The sequence below is a fragment of the Tursiops truncatus genome, chromosome X (genome assembly GCF_011762595.2).
Source record: "Tursiops truncatus isolate mTurTru1 chromosome X, mTurTru1.mat.Y, whole genome shotgun sequence".
NCBI classification, from domain to species: Eukaryota; Metazoa; Chordata; class Mammalia; order Artiodactyla; family Delphinidae; genus Tursiops; species Tursiops truncatus.
The window spans coordinates 98706962-98724653 of record NC_047055.1 but is presented as its reverse complement, the minus strand read 5'-3'; positions in this window follow the sequence as shown (position 1 = coordinate 98724653).

The window sequence follows — 17692 nt, the reverse complement described above, 5'->3', positions numbered from 1 at the left end:
GCCCTTCACATGCAGTTACTTTTAAAAGCTGCAGCTGCTAAAAACAATAGGAGCAAGCAAGAATGTATTTTGTAATATTTAGTATCATTGGGCTTTTTAAGAGTAGTAGACAAATATTTATTGGAATTAACTATGTGTACTAAGTTTTATGTTACCCAGTTTGGACATAATTACATTTCCTTTTTTGCTCACCTAACACATCATTTGTTCTTCTACTACAAATTTGTCATCTCTGTTTTGAATTGTGGTTAATTGTGGACATAGTTACTTTCCAGGACTGGAGATACTTTAAGGAAAGGTATCATGTCATATTCATAGGGATTAATAAAGTGACTTACTCAGCATGGATATTCACTAGTGCTGTGGCTTTGGGGAAAATGTGTTAATTTGTATTATATTTAATAGATGCTATTAAGTCTTAATTCTCAAAAAGCTGCTTCTGACAGTGTAAGACCCTTTCAGCATTAAATGCTTGAGTTAATTTCTGCCCAGGTAAATTCTGGTACAGTAGGGAAAAAAAAGTACAGAAATCTTGAAAGTTTCATTTCTTGCATATTTAGCTCAAAGACTTAAGGGAGTTAGGGTAAACTCACCAATGCACGTATTCAAAGAACTCTGGCTTTTCTCCATTCTGTTTCAGATTTTTTTTTCTCCAGCTCACACTGTCGCTTCCCTTATCAGCTGTCATCTGATAAAACCCTGCAACTAAACAGTCTTATTAATCTTATTCCTCCCCTTTTTCCCCAGAAAATATGTGACCACTTTAATTTCATGCTTCACCTGTAGCCCTGGCATGGAGTGGGATATTGTAGAACTGAGGTTTTCATATTAATTCAGTGGGAAAGAGCACCTGGAAATCACAACGCTATCTGCAGAACACCATGGAATATTCTTCTACTAAATTCCATTAGAGGAATTTAAATAGTTTCACTTTCTTAAAATATTACTTTGCACACATAGAACATATAAGAAGTGTTATTATGTATATTTAAGAAATATTTTTTCAAAGTTTTGCCATTAATATGCGTTCATTACTTGTTTATTCAGTTTTTTTCACCCACCTTTATACTATGATGCATATCCAGACCAAACTATATAAGGGAGCATAAGTACCTGGATTGCCCCTTCTAATAGTCATCCAAGTCTACTCATTTTAGGAATCTTTATGTAGGAATACTTACAACAGTTTTTTTTTTTTTTTTTTTTTTTCGGTACGCAGGCCTCTCACTGTTGCGGCTTCTCCCGTTGAGGAGCACAGGCTCCGGACGCGCAGGCCCAGCGGCCATGGCTCACGGGCCCAGCCGCCTTGCGGCATGTGGGATCCTCCCGGACTGGGGCACGAACCTGTGTCCCCTGCATCGGCAGGTGGACTCTCACCCACTGCGCCACCAGGGAAGCCCTACAACAGTTTTTTAACTCAATATTTATTTAGCCCTTGAGGGTAAGTTTTTATACACACACACACAACTATACAACTTTACATGAATGTGAATGGTATATATTATTATACGGATTTTTAGTGCATTCTTTTTTCTTTTGATTTTTTGTTTGCTACTCATTTTCTTCTCTTATTTTTCTTACCCCCATTCTATTCTCCCAGGAAAGTAACCCATGTTAACAACTTTGAGTCCTTTATTTTTCGCCACGTTAACCTTAGTATATATTAGGGTATATATACTGCTATAGGAATTCTGTTTCATTGCTTTAGAAAATTAGGATCATACTGTGTGCAAAGTTTTCTGCATCTTGCATTTCTCACTCACTATCATTTACTTTGTAGAGCACCCTCCATGCCAACTAGTCCAACTATAATTCATTATTTTAAAATATTTTAATCTGTGCATGTAGTGCATGGTGTGGATGTACCACAATTCCTCAATTCATGTCATTCAGTTTGTTTTCAACATTAAAATAAACATTAAACATTATATTGAGTTAGCCAAAAGTCAATTTGGGTTTTTCCGTAACATCTTATGGAAAAACCCAAACGAACTTTTTGGCCAACCCAATATATGTATATATACAATCTTTTATATCCTAAAAATAGGGCTTTTATTTTTATGGGGGAGATTTCCAGAAGTGGGATTGCTGAGCCAAAGTTCATGTGAATTTTAACTTTTAATATATTGTTATGGGTTGAATTGTGTCCCCTAAAAAAATATGTTGAAGTCATAACCTGTCTTTGCAGATATAATCAAAATAAGATTAGGTCATACTTGAATTAGGGCAGGCCCTATTTCAATGACTGCTGTTCTTATAGGAAAAGGGATATATGAACACAGACACAGAGAGGAGAAGGCCTTGTGAAGATTAAGGCGGAAATTGGACTGATCCATCTACAAGCCAAAGAACATCAAGGATTGCCAGCAGCCACCAGAAGTAAGGAGGTCTTGTGAGAGAACACGGCCCTGCCAATACCTTGATTTCAAACTCGTCCCCTCCAGAACTGTGAGACAATACATTTCTGTTGTTTTAAGTCTGTTTATATCGTTTGTGGGACTTTGTTTTAGGAGACCTAGACAACTAACACAGAGATGTTGTAAGAGTAGTTTTCCTAAAGACAGATGCTCTTATTTCCTAATTTATAGTGGCAGTTGTTTCAGTGACTAGCATTTAGTATATATTTGTTTTGGTTTTTGGTAAGAAGTCTACCATAAGTAGTTTCCTTTTCTTCCTGTTTTATGTGGTACTTTTATTAATAAGGCTCTGAGTTTTATCAAATGGTTATTTAGCATTTATGGATACTATCATGAGGCTTTCCTACTTTACTTTTTAATAGGTTGGATTTTGTTGATATATTTTACAATAATTGACCCATCCTTGCATTCCTAGAATAAACCCTACTGGGACATAATATGCTATTCTTCTGACTTTATTTCCTAATATTTTATTTTGAATGTTTCATCTCTGTCCATAAGTGATGTTGGGCTATACTTTTAATGGTTATTATCAGGTTTAACATTAAAGCCTTGTTGGCTTTATAAAATACATTAGAGAGCTTTTCATCTTTTTTCTATTCGTCCGGCATACTTTAGATTAAATTGATATTAACTTTTCCCCTCTTAATGTCATATAGAACTCACCTATAAGCCACTCTAGTTCTTTTTCTTTTTGATTTTTTAAATTGAAGTGTAGTTGATTTACAATGTGTTAACTACTGCTGTACAGCAAAGTGATTCAGTTATACATATATATACTCTTTTTTAAATATTCTTTTCCATTATGGTTTATTATGGGATATTGAATATAGTTCCTTGTGCTATACAGTAGGACCTTGTTGTTTATCCATCCTATATATAAAAGCTTACATCTGTTAACCCCAACCTCCCACTCCATCCCTCCCCCAACACCCTCTCCCTTGGCAACCACCACTCTGTTCTCTATGTCTGTCGTTCTGTTTCCGTTTCATAGATAGGTTCATTGTGTCACATTTTAGATTCTACATAAAAGTGATATCATATGGCATTTGTCTTTCTCTTTCTGACTTACTTCACTTAGCATGATAATCTCTAGTTGCATCCATGTTGCTGCAAATGGCATTATTCCATTCTTTTTTATGGCTGACTAGTATTCCACTGTATATATGTACCACATCTTTATCCTTTCATCTGTTGATGGACATTTGGGTTGTTTCCATGTCTTGGCTATTGTGAATAGGGATGCTATGAACATAGGGATGCATGTGTCTTTTTGGTTTTGTCTGGATATATGCCCAGGAGTTGGATTGCTTGGTCATATGGTAATTCTATTTTTAGTTTTTTGAGGAACCTCCATACTGTTTTCCACAGTGGCTGCACCAACTTACATTCCCACCAACAGTGTAGGAGGGTTCCCTTTTTGTTATTTGTAGACTTTTTAAAAAAAATTATTTTATTTATTTGTTTATTTTTGGCTGCATTGGGTCTTTGTTGCTGCACATGGGCTTTCTCTAGTTGTGACGAGCAGGGCTACTCTTCGTTGTGGTGAGCAGCAACATTGACTGTGAGCAGAGTGATGATGTAAGAAGCTCTACAGCTCTTAACATAGAGAGGATTTCTCTATCTGAGCAGAATAATGGCATTTATTATGTAATAGCATTACATACCCACCAAAAAGCACTAGAATTGGGCATTTGTGTTTTGAAATTCAGTGCTCAGTTTGTTGTAGGCTACATTGGTGCAAGCCAGCAAACACGTATCATGCCAAAAGTTAATGGGAAAAAATCACATGGAGTTAAAATATTGAGAAAATATTGATTAACATTTTTTATAATTAGTCGTGAACCTCCTCATTCCAGCTTATAGGAGCCTACATTGAAATCTGTGTGTGTGGGTGTGTAACGTGGCTCTATGTGGGTAAGTGCAGACTGTTTAAAATATATAAGCAGATATATTTTGTTCAATATATGTATATCAAGGAAGCAAATCAGTCAGTTATGTGGCTATTGTGGATACAGTAGTTGAAGATGGGTAAGGGAGCCCAAATTTGGTATGAGGGGAGTGGAGTATTTTTAGTAATTTGACTTTTTTTCCCCTAAACTGCCTACCTATCCCAAAATATTCTCAACGGTAATTTACGGAAGTATCAGAAAAACCTGATAGCTTAACAAATTGACATCAACATGATTCTTTAACTCTGTTATTATTATTTTATTTAATTTTAAAATTTAAGCCCCTAACTCATCAACATTAAGCTATGTGGTCCAATTATTCTGTGGACAGTGATCAGATGGTCTTTTGTCTACAGCATTTATTTGGACTGAAAGGAAAATTTACAATACACATGAAAGCATTTTGCCTACATCCTTTTGAAAGCTCATTATTAAAGTTTGGCTGTCTATTCCTCACCCTTGTCCTGGAATTTAATGGTTTAATTATGTCACCGATCAATTAAATCCGTATTAATATTCTTTTCAAGAATCCCTAGAATCCTCAACAATGCTAAAAGGACAAGCGAGACTGATAGGACAAAGATGTTGTATACTGACCCCAGGAAACACAGTATTTGCATTTTGTATTAAGCATTTCAAGGGGAAAAAAATAAAGCCAATGCCTTTAATTATCTAAACTAGATGGGTATAGATGATAAGCCAAATGGAGAATGGGATCTGTAATCCCTACCAAAACGTTGGATGATGTAAAAAAATGAGATTCTCAGGCTAAGCATATTGTCAAAAGAACACACGTTTATTACCTCTTTGCAGCCAATTTAATAGAAGCATTCTGATTAAAAAAAAAACAGAAAAGTTACAGTAATAATTGCGTATACAAATGCTGCTCCTAGAAGCTTCACAGGTCATGCAAATTCCAATGTAAGACAAATTGATAAACATCATGTCTGGCATTTGAGGCACATTTAAATTTCTAAGAGGAAAAATGAGTTGGATAAATTATTTCAAAACACTCCATTTGTCCCTAAAGCAGCAGTTTTATTTCATGAATAGTGTGGATGAGCCTTGGAGACACAACAGAGCTATCTTCATTGACAGATTTGCTTCAAATTTGATGTTTACAATCATGCTCAAATTTGGGCTCCTTCAAATAAAAGAGAAAGGAGTCAAGAGGAGGGAACTGGAAGAAAGTTTTGGAGTGAAATACAGTGGATTTAGAGCCTAGTGATTGGTAAGTACAATTAATCTCAAGGCCAAGAAGTTCTTTCAGAGTATACTATGTATGGCATGTACCAAACTAGAAATTGGAGAATCAAATGTAATGTCCTCTGTGTGCCCTGTCTGTTCTTTGAAACCAGAGCCATAAAACTATTGAACTGCTACATCAGGAGGAGAGCAGGAAGGTACAGCATGATTGAGAATTCTCCCAAGGGCAGTTCACAATTGGCCTTCAGATTTTTCTCCAGGTACATATCTTCCTGCAGGATGTGATCATATCTTTGTGTCTGTGGTTTTTGATTTTTAATTTTATTTAACATGATCTGAAATGGCTTTAATAATAATTCTGGTCCATGTTCTTCTAAAAAATCTGGATGGAACCTAGTAAGAGTGATGAAGGACATGTTATAATTGCAAGTCAGCAAATATTTAGTAATCACTTGTTATGAAGAGGAAGGAGGTAAAAATCTAATATTTATGGAGTGTCTAATTCATGCTGGGCTTTTCCAAAGGAATTCTACAATATACCATATCAATTACTCCTCACAGCAACCCGTGGAGACCTGTATACGGGTCCTCATTTTAACAGTTGAGAAAAATGAGGTTTAGAGTCACAGGCTGAGAAGCAGGAACCACTTCTAGTGTGATATAATATAAGCACTTCCCCCAACCCTCCTCAATGAATGTGTAGACTGATTGGAGAGAAGAGAAACATGTATTTGAAATAAATGATCTATGTCAGAGGGGACATTTTACTACAGGGAGTGCTTGACATATCATCTTGGCATATCATATGGTCATTATATTGTATTTGGGAGAAACGGGAGTTCACAAAGAACTGTTCTGGTGTTCAGGAAAGATACAGTGGGCAAAGGTGGAATTCAGACTCAACAAAATGTCCTTGAAAGCTTAGAAGAATTAACATTGCCAGTAGTGGAACGTTCACGTCCAAAGGTCAATAGGTGGATAATCAAAGGCGAGTTAGGCGGGAAATAGTTGACCAGTGTGATTGTGAGGGTTTAGTGGGAGGAAAAGCTAACAGTAAAGTTAAATTTAATCTATAGATGTTATATTTCAGCTTGTGTTACACTTTTGTTTAGTATCTGTATAGTGTTTTTAGAAGAATCAACTGAAGTATTCTATTAATCTGACGCGGAGAAACAGAGAGTAAGAAGGATCATGGACATGAGAGAGGAAACAGTGTGGGTGCTGACAATAAAAATTTTGTAAACCAGATTTTTTTTGGGGGGGATTTAAGATTTGGAAATGGTTTTGTATTATACATATAATTAAAACTATCCTATTGGGGCTTCCCCGGTGGTGCAGTGGTTGAGAGCCCACCTGCCAATGCAGGGGACATGGGTTCGAGCCCTGGTCCAGGAAGATCCCACATGCCGCGGAGCAACTAAGCCCGTGTGCCACAGCTGCTGAGCCTGTGAGCCACAACTACTGAGCCCACGCACCACAACTACTGAAGCCTGCACACCTAGAGCCCGTGTTCCGCAACAAGAGAAGCCACCGCAATGAGAAGCCCGCACACCACAACGAACAGTAGGCCTCACTTGCTGCAACTAGAGAAAGCCCACAAGCAGCAATGAAGACCCAACGCAGCCAAAAAAAAAAATAAATAAATAAAGTAAAGAAATTTATATTAAAAAAACTATCCTATTTTACCTCCTGTATTAGTTACCACTCTCGCAAATTACCATAAACCTGGTGTCTTAAAACAACACAAATTTATAATCTTACACTTCTGAAGGTTAGAAGTTCAAAATGATTCTCATCAAGCTAAATTCAAGGTGTTGGCAGAGGTGCATTCCTTCTGTGAGATCTAAGAGAGAATTCATTTCCTTGTCTTTTCCATCTTCTAAAGGCTGCCTGTATTCCCTGGCTCATGGCCTCCTACCAACAATCCCATGCTGACCTCCACTTCCCTAATCACATTTTCTTTTCTGACTGACTCTCCTGCCTCACTAGTTCCCTTATTAGGGCCCTTGTGGTTACATTGGGCCCTCCCAGATAACCCAGGATGATCCCCCCATCTCAAGACCCTTAGTCACATCTGCAAATCCTTTTTGCCATGGAAGGCAACATATTCACAGGTTCCTGGGATTAGGACATCTTTGGGTGGCCGTTACTGTTCCTACCATGCCAACACATGGCAAGAATACTTACCGCTGCTTTAGATCCATCCATCCATCCATTCTAAATTGGGAAATACAGCATATACATTGATGTGATTTAACTGTGCAGTTGAGTGTCTTGACTGTGTCACTTTCACCATCCATTAAACCCTCTGACCTCAACATTATCATTTGAAAACTGAGGTATTTTACCCATCTCTAAGTTCTGTTGTAGAAATTAGTGAAATAGTGTAGAGGAAAATATATAGAGCAGTACCTATTACAAGCTATTAACTAAAGTAGTAATATAATAATAATATTAATAGCATTCTGTGATAAGTGCTAAAAATTTTAATAAATACTAGTTGTACTGAAGTGCATAGTATAGACACAGAGCTAGATTGAACAATTGTTATTAACTTAAAGAGAATTACTTTGAAATACAATAAAACCATTGTTGAGAATAATAGGGTTTCTTTCTTTATTCAGGTTTCTTTGTTTGTTTGTTTGTTTGTTTTTGCGGTACGCGGGCCTCTCTCACTGTTGTGACCTCTCCCGTTGTGGAGCACAGGCTCCGGATGCGCAGGCTCAGCAGCCACGGCTCACGGGTCCAGCCGCTCTGCAGCATGTGGGATCTTCCCGGACCGGGGCACAAACCCGTGTCCCCTGCATCGGCAGGCGGACTCTCAATCACTGCACCACCAGGGAAGCCCTATTCAGGTTTCATATCAGTTGTGTCTCAACTTCATGTGAAGGTTCTAACTTTCTTTTTAGTATTTTCATGACAGAGAGTGAGTTAGGTGGACCAGATATTTCCAGTGTTACATTAAATCGTGGAAAATTTTATATTGATTCTGGCATTTGTATGCTCAGTGTCAATCTTCTAAGGGTGCCTTTTGGGTGAGTACAGTTTGCTTTTAGCTTGGGCTGATCCTCTTAAAATTATACCATATCAGTGGGGAAGATGTTTGGTAGCTTAGACATATCCTAAGGTTTACCTTCAGTGACAGCCATAAGACTCTTACAGCATGATTCATACTCATAAATACTTTTTTCTTTTTAATTAACTTTTATTGTGGTATAATTGATACATAACATTTTATAGTTTCAGGTGTACAACATAATGATTCAATATTTGTATATATTGTGAAATGATCACCACAATAATTCTAGTTAACATTTATCACCATACATGTTACAGTCTTTTAAAATAAATCCTGAATATCTTAAAAAATTCTAATATAATTCCCACCAAATAGTTCTAAGATTCTTTAGATTCCTTTGATTTCAAGGCATTTGGTAATGGGAAATAAATGCCATCTCCACATGTCATCTGCTGCATCCATTGTGTGAATAAATAACCACTCTCTCTTATATTCCTGAATATTCTTTTAAACTTAAAGCTTTTAGTTCAACCATCGAATGGTTGACCAATGATTCTCATCTCTGACTGCACATCGAATCTTCCAGAACCACACCAGGATCCCATTTAAGGCCAGTTCAGTCAGACTGTGTGAGCTCCTTAGGTGATTCTAATGTGCAGCCAAGGTTGAGAATGCCTAGGTAACTAGATGAGTATCATGACACTTGGTGTACACACACATGTACGCATGTACTCGCATGCTTCTTCTAGCTGCAAATTTCAAGGTAAGAAATTGAGTGGGATTTTGCAGGGAGAATGAACAGGTGTGAAAAAAAGTCAAGATGTTAGAAGAAGACATTATGCTAAGTGAAGTAAGCCAGACACTGCATGATTTCACTTATACATGGAATCTAAAAAAGTCAACTCATAAAAGCAGAGAGTGGAATGGTGTTGTCAAGGGCTTGAGGGATGGGGGAAATGGGGAGATGTTGCTCAAAGGGTACAAAGTTTCAGTTATATGCAGGATGAATATGTTCTGGAGATGTAAAGCATGGTGACTATAGATAATAATATTGTACTGTATAATTGAAATTTGCTGAGAGTAGATTTTTCCAGCTTTGTGGAGATATAATTGACATACGACATTGTATAAGTTTAAGGTATAAAATGTGTTGGTATGATACACTCATATATTGTAAAATGGTTACCACTGTGGGGTTAGTTGACATCTCCATCATATCATATAATTACCATTTCTTTTTTCTAGTGAGAACATTTAAGATCTACTGAGTTAGCAACTTTGAAATATAGAATGAAGTATTATTAGCTACAATCACTGTGCTGTACATCAGATTCCCAGAACTTACTTATAACTGTAAGTTTGTATCCTTTGACCAACATCTCCCCATTTTTCCTACTGCACCCCAGCAACTGGTAACCACCACTCTACAAGAGAGTAGACCTTAAGTGTTCTTAACACACACACACACACACACAGAAGTAACATATATATATGTGACATATATATATGTCACATATATGTTACATATATATATGTCACACATATATACCTGTACACACACAGAAGTAACTATGTGAGGTGATGGATGTTAATTAGCTTGATTGTGGTGAGTTGACAATGTGTATGTATATCAAAACATCATGCTGTACACCTTAAATATATACAACTTTCATTTATATTTGTCAATTATACCACAATAATACTGGAAAAAAATTAAAAATAAATTACATTATATGCCTAGAAAAAGGTGTTAGAAGTGGCAGAACACAGCCTTTGATGTGCAGGGCTGATGAAGTGACTGCAGGAATAAATGATGACTTTCATTTTCATGGCTGTGGTGCCATTACTAGGTTGAGGAACACAAAATAGGAAAAGGATTTTCTGAAAAACAGTGAGCTCTCTTTGAGATGGTAAATTTGAGGCTTCTCTAGGATATCTAGGTAGGAATGTTCATTAGGCAGCTTATGTACTAGGATGGAGCTCGAGAGAGCTCTGAGCTAATAATAGGCATTTGAGAGTCACCATGAGCATGGATGAGATTGGATAGGGAATGTGTGTATGGTGAAAAATAGAGCCAAGAACAGAACAATTTGTCTAATGACACTTTAGTAGACTGAGCTAGTGAGACCTGCAAAGGGAACTGGAAAGATATGATCAGAGAGGTAGAAAGAAAATCAGGACATACAGTTTTTAAGGAGGTTTCAAGTGGTGGGTTGACTTGAGGGTTATTACAGTTTTAGGTGTGGCAAGGTCCACTTTGAGGCTATAATAGACTAGTGGTTGAGTACCCAGGAAATCAAGAAGCTTGGTAAATAGGAAATTGGATAGGAGATCCATATGGATATAGAAGCCCTCTAGGCTGATGCTGGAGCTTGGCATAGAAAACAGAACTACTACTTAGGTTCTGAAGTCCATACCAGTTCAGAGAGAATGATAGAGGCCTATTTAGATGTATCAGAAGACATTTTTGTGCATTAAAGTGGTGCATATCTCCCTTGGGGTTGTTACAAACCTGTCAGTATTTATTTTACATTGGAGATAATGAAAACTAATTTTCTCTTGGGGAGAACTATTGATATAAACACAAGAGAAGCAAGATTGTCTAGCCATTGGACAACATCCTTGTAGTTCTCCAAACTTATCATATAGTTTCACACGTTTGTACCTCCAGACATACTGTTCCTTCTCTGTTCCTACTATTATTTCTTGTCCAGGTTTATTTATTGACTAATTTTTTGTTTATAGCTTTTATTAAATTTTAAGATAAAATTTACATATAATGATGTTCAAAAATATTAAACATACACTTGAGTTTTTGACAAATGTACATATCTCTGTAACCCAAATCCCTATCAAGATATAGAATATTATCATCACTGCATAAAGTACCCTCATACTCCTTCCCAGTCAAACCCTACACATACACCCCAGAGGAAACCACTGTTCTGATCTTTTTACCACCGCAGATTAGTTTTGCCTGTTCTGAAAATTAATACCATGAATAAATCCATTATTTTATGAATAGACACTGGGGCAATTTCTAGTTTGGGGTTCTTACAAATAAAGCTGCTATGAACATTCATGTAAAAGTGTTTTGGTGGATATTTGTTTTCACTTAACTGAGGTAAATAGCTAGGAGCGGAACTGCTGGGTCAGAGAGTAGGTGAGTGTTTAGTTTCATAAGCAACTGCCAGAGCCTTTACCAAAGTAGTTGTACCATTTTGCGCTGTCATCAGCAATGAGAGTTGTTAGCTTCTCCACCTCCTTGCCAGTACTTGGTGTTGTCAGTCTTATTAATTGTAAACATTATGGTGGGTAACTCCTTGGGGTTTTAATTTGCATTTTTGGAAGACTAATGATGTTGAGCATCTTTTTATGTGTTTACTGGCCATTCATTGGGTTGTCTTTTTACTATTGGGTTGGAGGAGTTCTTTTTATACCCTGGTTACCAGTTCTTACCTGATACATGTTTTGGGAATACTATCTCCCAGTCTGTGGCTTACCTGTTTTAAATTTTTAAAATATTTTTATTTAATGAAATTTTTATTTTAAAATGTATAAAATATGTTTATTTAAAAAATTGTAAGAACACTTAACATGAGATCTACCTTCTTAACAAATTTTTAAGTGTGCAATACATTATTTGTTGGCTGTAGGTACAATGTGGTGCAGCATTAGTGCTCATTCATTTTGCTTCACTGAAACTATGCCCATTGACTTGCTAGTTCTTGAAAATCAAATTGAAGTGTCAACTCCACAGAGAAGACCTCATGCCCTTGTTCAAGAAGCCTTTCTTTCTATCATTGCTTCTTTGTTGTAGTACTTATCACGTTATTGTAATTGTTGATTCCTTGAGTATTTCCACTATTAGATGGAAAAATTGTTGAAAACAGGAGCATGTCTTGCTCTAATCTGTATTTCTTATATCAGGCATGGAGTTGGACTCATAGTCGACAATCAAAAATTTGAATAATAGAATTTGTGTCCTCTAATTTCTTGTTTTGTCTCTATGGTGTACCAGTATACACAAAATGTAAATCTAGAATATCATTTCTAATGTAAAAATCAAGATACTCTTACATATATAGCCAAGTGTGTACCATCCTCTTCAAAACTCATTCTCTTAAAACACTATTTCCTATTCCTCTGGTGAAAATATTCTTCAGGGTTCTCTTTGGTTTTGCAGAACTGTCTTCAAATTGAAGCAGTAAACTGTTGTTTATTCTTTTTCTTTTTGAGGTATAATTGATAAACAGTCGTTTATTCTAGCAGTATGTAATTGGATCTTTGTTTTTCATCCAGTCTGAGACTCTTATTTGGAGAAAAATGGTGATGCCAGAGCATCAGATAGGCAGCAGGAGAATTTGTTTTAGGAATAGAATTTCAATTTTCTGAAGACCACATCACCCCTCTTTCTCCAACCCCTTCTTCAAGTAGAACATCTTAGCTTTGATCTGTGTGTTTTACATACTAGGCTTCTGACTACCTTTCATTTAAAGAAAAGCTACCCCAGCAAAAGAAACTGTATAACAGGATACATGTGTTTCTGTCTTCCCTTCTCTTCCTTGGGCTGGTTTTGCATCTAAGAAGATACTCTGAGGCTTTTAGGCATTGAGGGTGCTGGGATGGGGAAGATGGAGGGTTTTGACTCTTTTCAGCAAGGGAGATTGGTTTTGTGTATCTCTGTGTCCTGTGCCAGGATCAGACATGGACATAATGCAGAGCCTTTTCAGATCTTTATGGCCATTTTTATTTCTATTGATCTGGAGGTAGAAGTTTCAAATCCCTGGACGCTCTTTCTCAATCCAACCCACAGTTAGTGGATATTCCTTCCAGGTTTAGACTGTCTTTTTCTCATCCTTCATTTCCATTGCTATTTCAAAAGTTAGCCTTTCATATTGCTTCACTTTAATGATGTTTTTATATGTTTTACTGCAAAAAAAGTGCTCACTGCAGAAAAAGAGAAAATAACTAAAAGAAGAAAATAATAAAAATTACATATCATCCTACCACAACTCAGAGGAATATTTGGGCTGTTATTATTTTAAATTTTTAATTACTTTAAATTCTTAATGTGTTTATATATATATATATATATATCAACTATATATGACTATCCAATAGCTTTTGATGTGTAATAAACTATCCCAAATGTTGTGACTTAAAACAACAACCGTGTATTTAGATCATGTATTAGTCAGCTCCAGCTGCTATTACAATACCACAGATTCAGTGGCTTAAAAAACTAAACTTATTTTCTCACAGTTCTGGAGGCTGAAAGTGTGAAATCAAGATACCAGCATGGGGGTTTCTGGTGAGAGCTATCTTCTTGGCTTGTAGGTGGCTGCCTTCTACCTGTTTACTCTAATGGCCCTTTCTTAATGTATGTGTGTGTGTGTGTGCGCATGTGCGCACACACACACACACACACACACACACACACAGAGTGTCAGAGAGAGAGATGTTTCACTGGTGTCTCTTCTTATAAGCTCTCTAATGTCTTTCTATTCGAAAGCCTTATGACCTCATTTAAACTTAATTACTTTGGTAAAGGCCCGATCTCTAAGTACAGCCACATTGGGGGTTAGGACTTCAACATAAGAATTTCAGGGGGATACAAACATTTGGTCCATAACAGATAATGATTTTGCAGGTTGGATATTTGAATTGGGTTCAGCTGTGTGGTTCTTTTGGGCTGAGCCAGGCTTGGCTGATTCCGTGTGTCTGTGGTCAACTGGCGGTGACTGGGGCTGGCTAGTATATGATGGCCTCGTCTGGCAAGGCTGGGATGACATAAGCCTCTCCCTATGTCTCTCATTATCTAGCATGCTAGCTCAGGCTGATTTACATGATGTTTGGAGAGCCCTAAGAGCGACAAGAGGGCAAGTCCCAATACACAAGAACTTGTCAAGTCTCTGCTTGAGTCATATTTGCTTCTGTTCCATTGGCCAAAGTAAGGCCACAGTCAGTATAGGAGGGAAATATCAAAGGTCTAGGATATAGGGAGGTGTGAACTGCAAATCATTCCACCACATATATGCAATATGCATATATAATTTTTCCCAAAAACAGGGACAAACTTTACATACTGTCTTATAACATTTTTTTTTACTTAATAAAAATCATATCCTTCTATGTCTTTAACATTCTTCTGTAGTCACATTTTATTGCTTTATGGACAAAACATGGTTTTAAGGAGCGTTACGTAAACAGAAATTCAAAAAATATTCTGCCTAAATCATTAGACTGCATTGACTTCTAAAATGAGTATTTGGAAGGGAACAAAAGTCTTGGGATACATATGTTATATAACATTTCTTAAGGACCAGTCTCAGTCACTAAGCTAGTGCTAAGAGGATGCTTGTAATTGAGTAAGGTACTGGATCTGTGGAAACTCATCTCACTTTAAGTGGTACTCTTCTTTTATTAAATAGAAAGGCAAACATGTTCATAAATTGCAGATGATAACATGAAGTGATTGTGTGCATAGGTCAGAACCAGGAGGAATAGAATGAGATGAAGCACAGGCCATAGAAGTCATTCTTGACTATATGTATTTCTGTATTTCTCATACCTACATTTGATCTGTCAGCAAATCCTATTGGATATACCCTCAGAGTAGCTCAGCTTAGGCATGTTGGGATATCCTTGTCATCCTTACAACTTTGCCTAATACCACTGCTTCTATAATGCCACTGATCCTCTCTGTTGAGCTACCTTCATTGTCTCACTGCCTGCCTATCAACAAGCCATACGTACTGGTTCCAAGGGCACTGTTACCAAATTGTACCCATTCTGCCCATGGCCCTTTAACAATAGATTCTTGTGCCTAACCTGCACACCATTGTGAACACAGGAAAGCTCTCCTCAGTGAGCTCCATGTTGACAACGACCCCCATGAAAAACAAAAGCCATTTCTCAGCTCTCATCTTATTTAGCAGTAGAATTTACCACCGTTGGTCACAGTTTCCTTCTTGTCACAGTTTCTTCTTTTGGATTCCAGGGCAGTGTACTTTTATGAATTTCTTTCTACTTTTCTAACTACTGCTTTTTGGTTTCTTTTACGGGTTCTTTCCTTATTCCCAAGACATCTAAGTGTTAGAATGCCCTAGGGCCTTGTCCTTGAATCTCTTTTCTTTTCTATCTATGTTTAATTTTTAGGTGATTACATGAAATTTCATGACCTATGACTACTAAATTTATGCCACTAGCTTGTATTTCTCCCTGGAACTCCAAACTGGTGTATCCAATTGCTTAATGTGTCCAAACTTAGTATGTGTCGAACTGAACTTCTGATAGTTCTCCTAGTAAACAGAGACTGCTGTAGTCTCCTCACCATGGTTAATAGCAATGCCTTTCTTCTAATTGCTCAGACTACAGCCTTGCTGACTCCTCTATTTTGTTCATGTTCCACAACTAATCTGTCAGGAAATTCTGCTAGCTCTTCTAGTTTGGGGATATTAAAAATGTTACACTGAATGAACTTGTTCATGTTGTACCTTATCATAAATTCCTAAAAAGAATAACGTGAACAAAGGCTCTAAGTTTATTTTACTGCTTTTGACAACTGCCTAATTGCATTTCATACATTCATTCATTCACTCAATAAATATTTGCTGAGAGCATGTGATGTCCAAGAAGCTCTTAATTGGCAGCAATAGAGTTGAGGCCTGAGCCTTTGTGATACTTACCTGCTTGTGTGGAAGACAGAAAGTCAACTAAATAATGACAAACTCTGGTAAAGGTTATAAAATAGACTAACAGAGACTGATAGAAAATATAACTAGGAGAATATTAATATTATAGTCATATTAAACACCTCATTATCCTGAAACTTGTCCACCTTGAGTATTAAAACTGTGTCTTTTGTTTATTCTTTGTTATTTTTAATTACCTGGTTTGAGAGATGAAAGGAAAAAAAATAATACCCCGCAAATGTGGATACTTTGACATTCTTCACTCTCAGTTTTGGTAATCTAAGATTTAGCCCTAAATTCTAAAGTTTGAAAACTGATTAAATACAAAACAATACATATAACCTTATAAATATTGAGGCAACTATGAATGATCGGAGAAGAAACAGTGCTGCTATTCTTGGGACCATAAGATAAACATTTTCAAAAGATATGAATAAATATGAGAAGGAGACAGTTGAACTACAGGTGACATGTAAAAAACTACAGGTGACATGTAAAAATAAGTACTGAAATTGCTCATGCTTTAGTGAAAAGGCAGGATTCTCCAGCCACCATTGAACCTGTGAGTCTCAGCAGCAACCTCAGATCTTCATTATCTACAACTGCTCTGTATCTGATTTTAGAATGTGGAGAGAATTTATCACAGTCGAGCTAGGAAATGGAAATTTCTAAGGAGAAGACAGATCTAATTGGGTCTTCTCATGGGACATATGCTTTCACTGAGGTGACAACAACTACATCCCAAGGAATGAAAGCTAGTTGTGTTTTCTATTTCTTCTAACAGTGCAGGATTGAATTAGACTATCAATCCACAAATTACACATTATGAATAAATCAGTTTTTAAAAAGAGTCTTTTCTGGTTCTTAAAATTACATAAACAACTTTGCCTTTGCTATGGAAGGGATATCAGTTGGCTGAAAACATCCTTTTTGTCAGATGTGAAACCTATACTTGACAGTGACTCAGGGAAACCCTGGCTGACCCTGGCTGCCCCTGCTACTCTTTCTCCCTTAGCTCAGTTTCAAGGGTGAATTCACAAGTGGGGATGGATTTGGTATAGTCAAAAGTCACTTGAGCCAGATGGTTACAAGCAGGCCAAGTGTCCTGTGCCTGTTCCGCTCTTCATTTGGGTCTGAAATAAAAGGCTTGCTGGCTCAGTGCAAAACAAAACTTAATGAAAGGGAGGTCAAACACTCAGCCATGCCACCTGGCACCATTAAAAGAATCAGCTTGAGCAGACCATGTTCAGATGAATATTTTGAGTGTAAAATCAACAGAACTAAAAGAGAAAGAGAGAGAGGAAAAAATCCATGTCATGAAAGAGACAGTTAAAATAACCTCAGTAGAGGTTGACAGTGTTGTCCACCTGGGATTATAAATGCCAAAAGGGTGACTCCTTC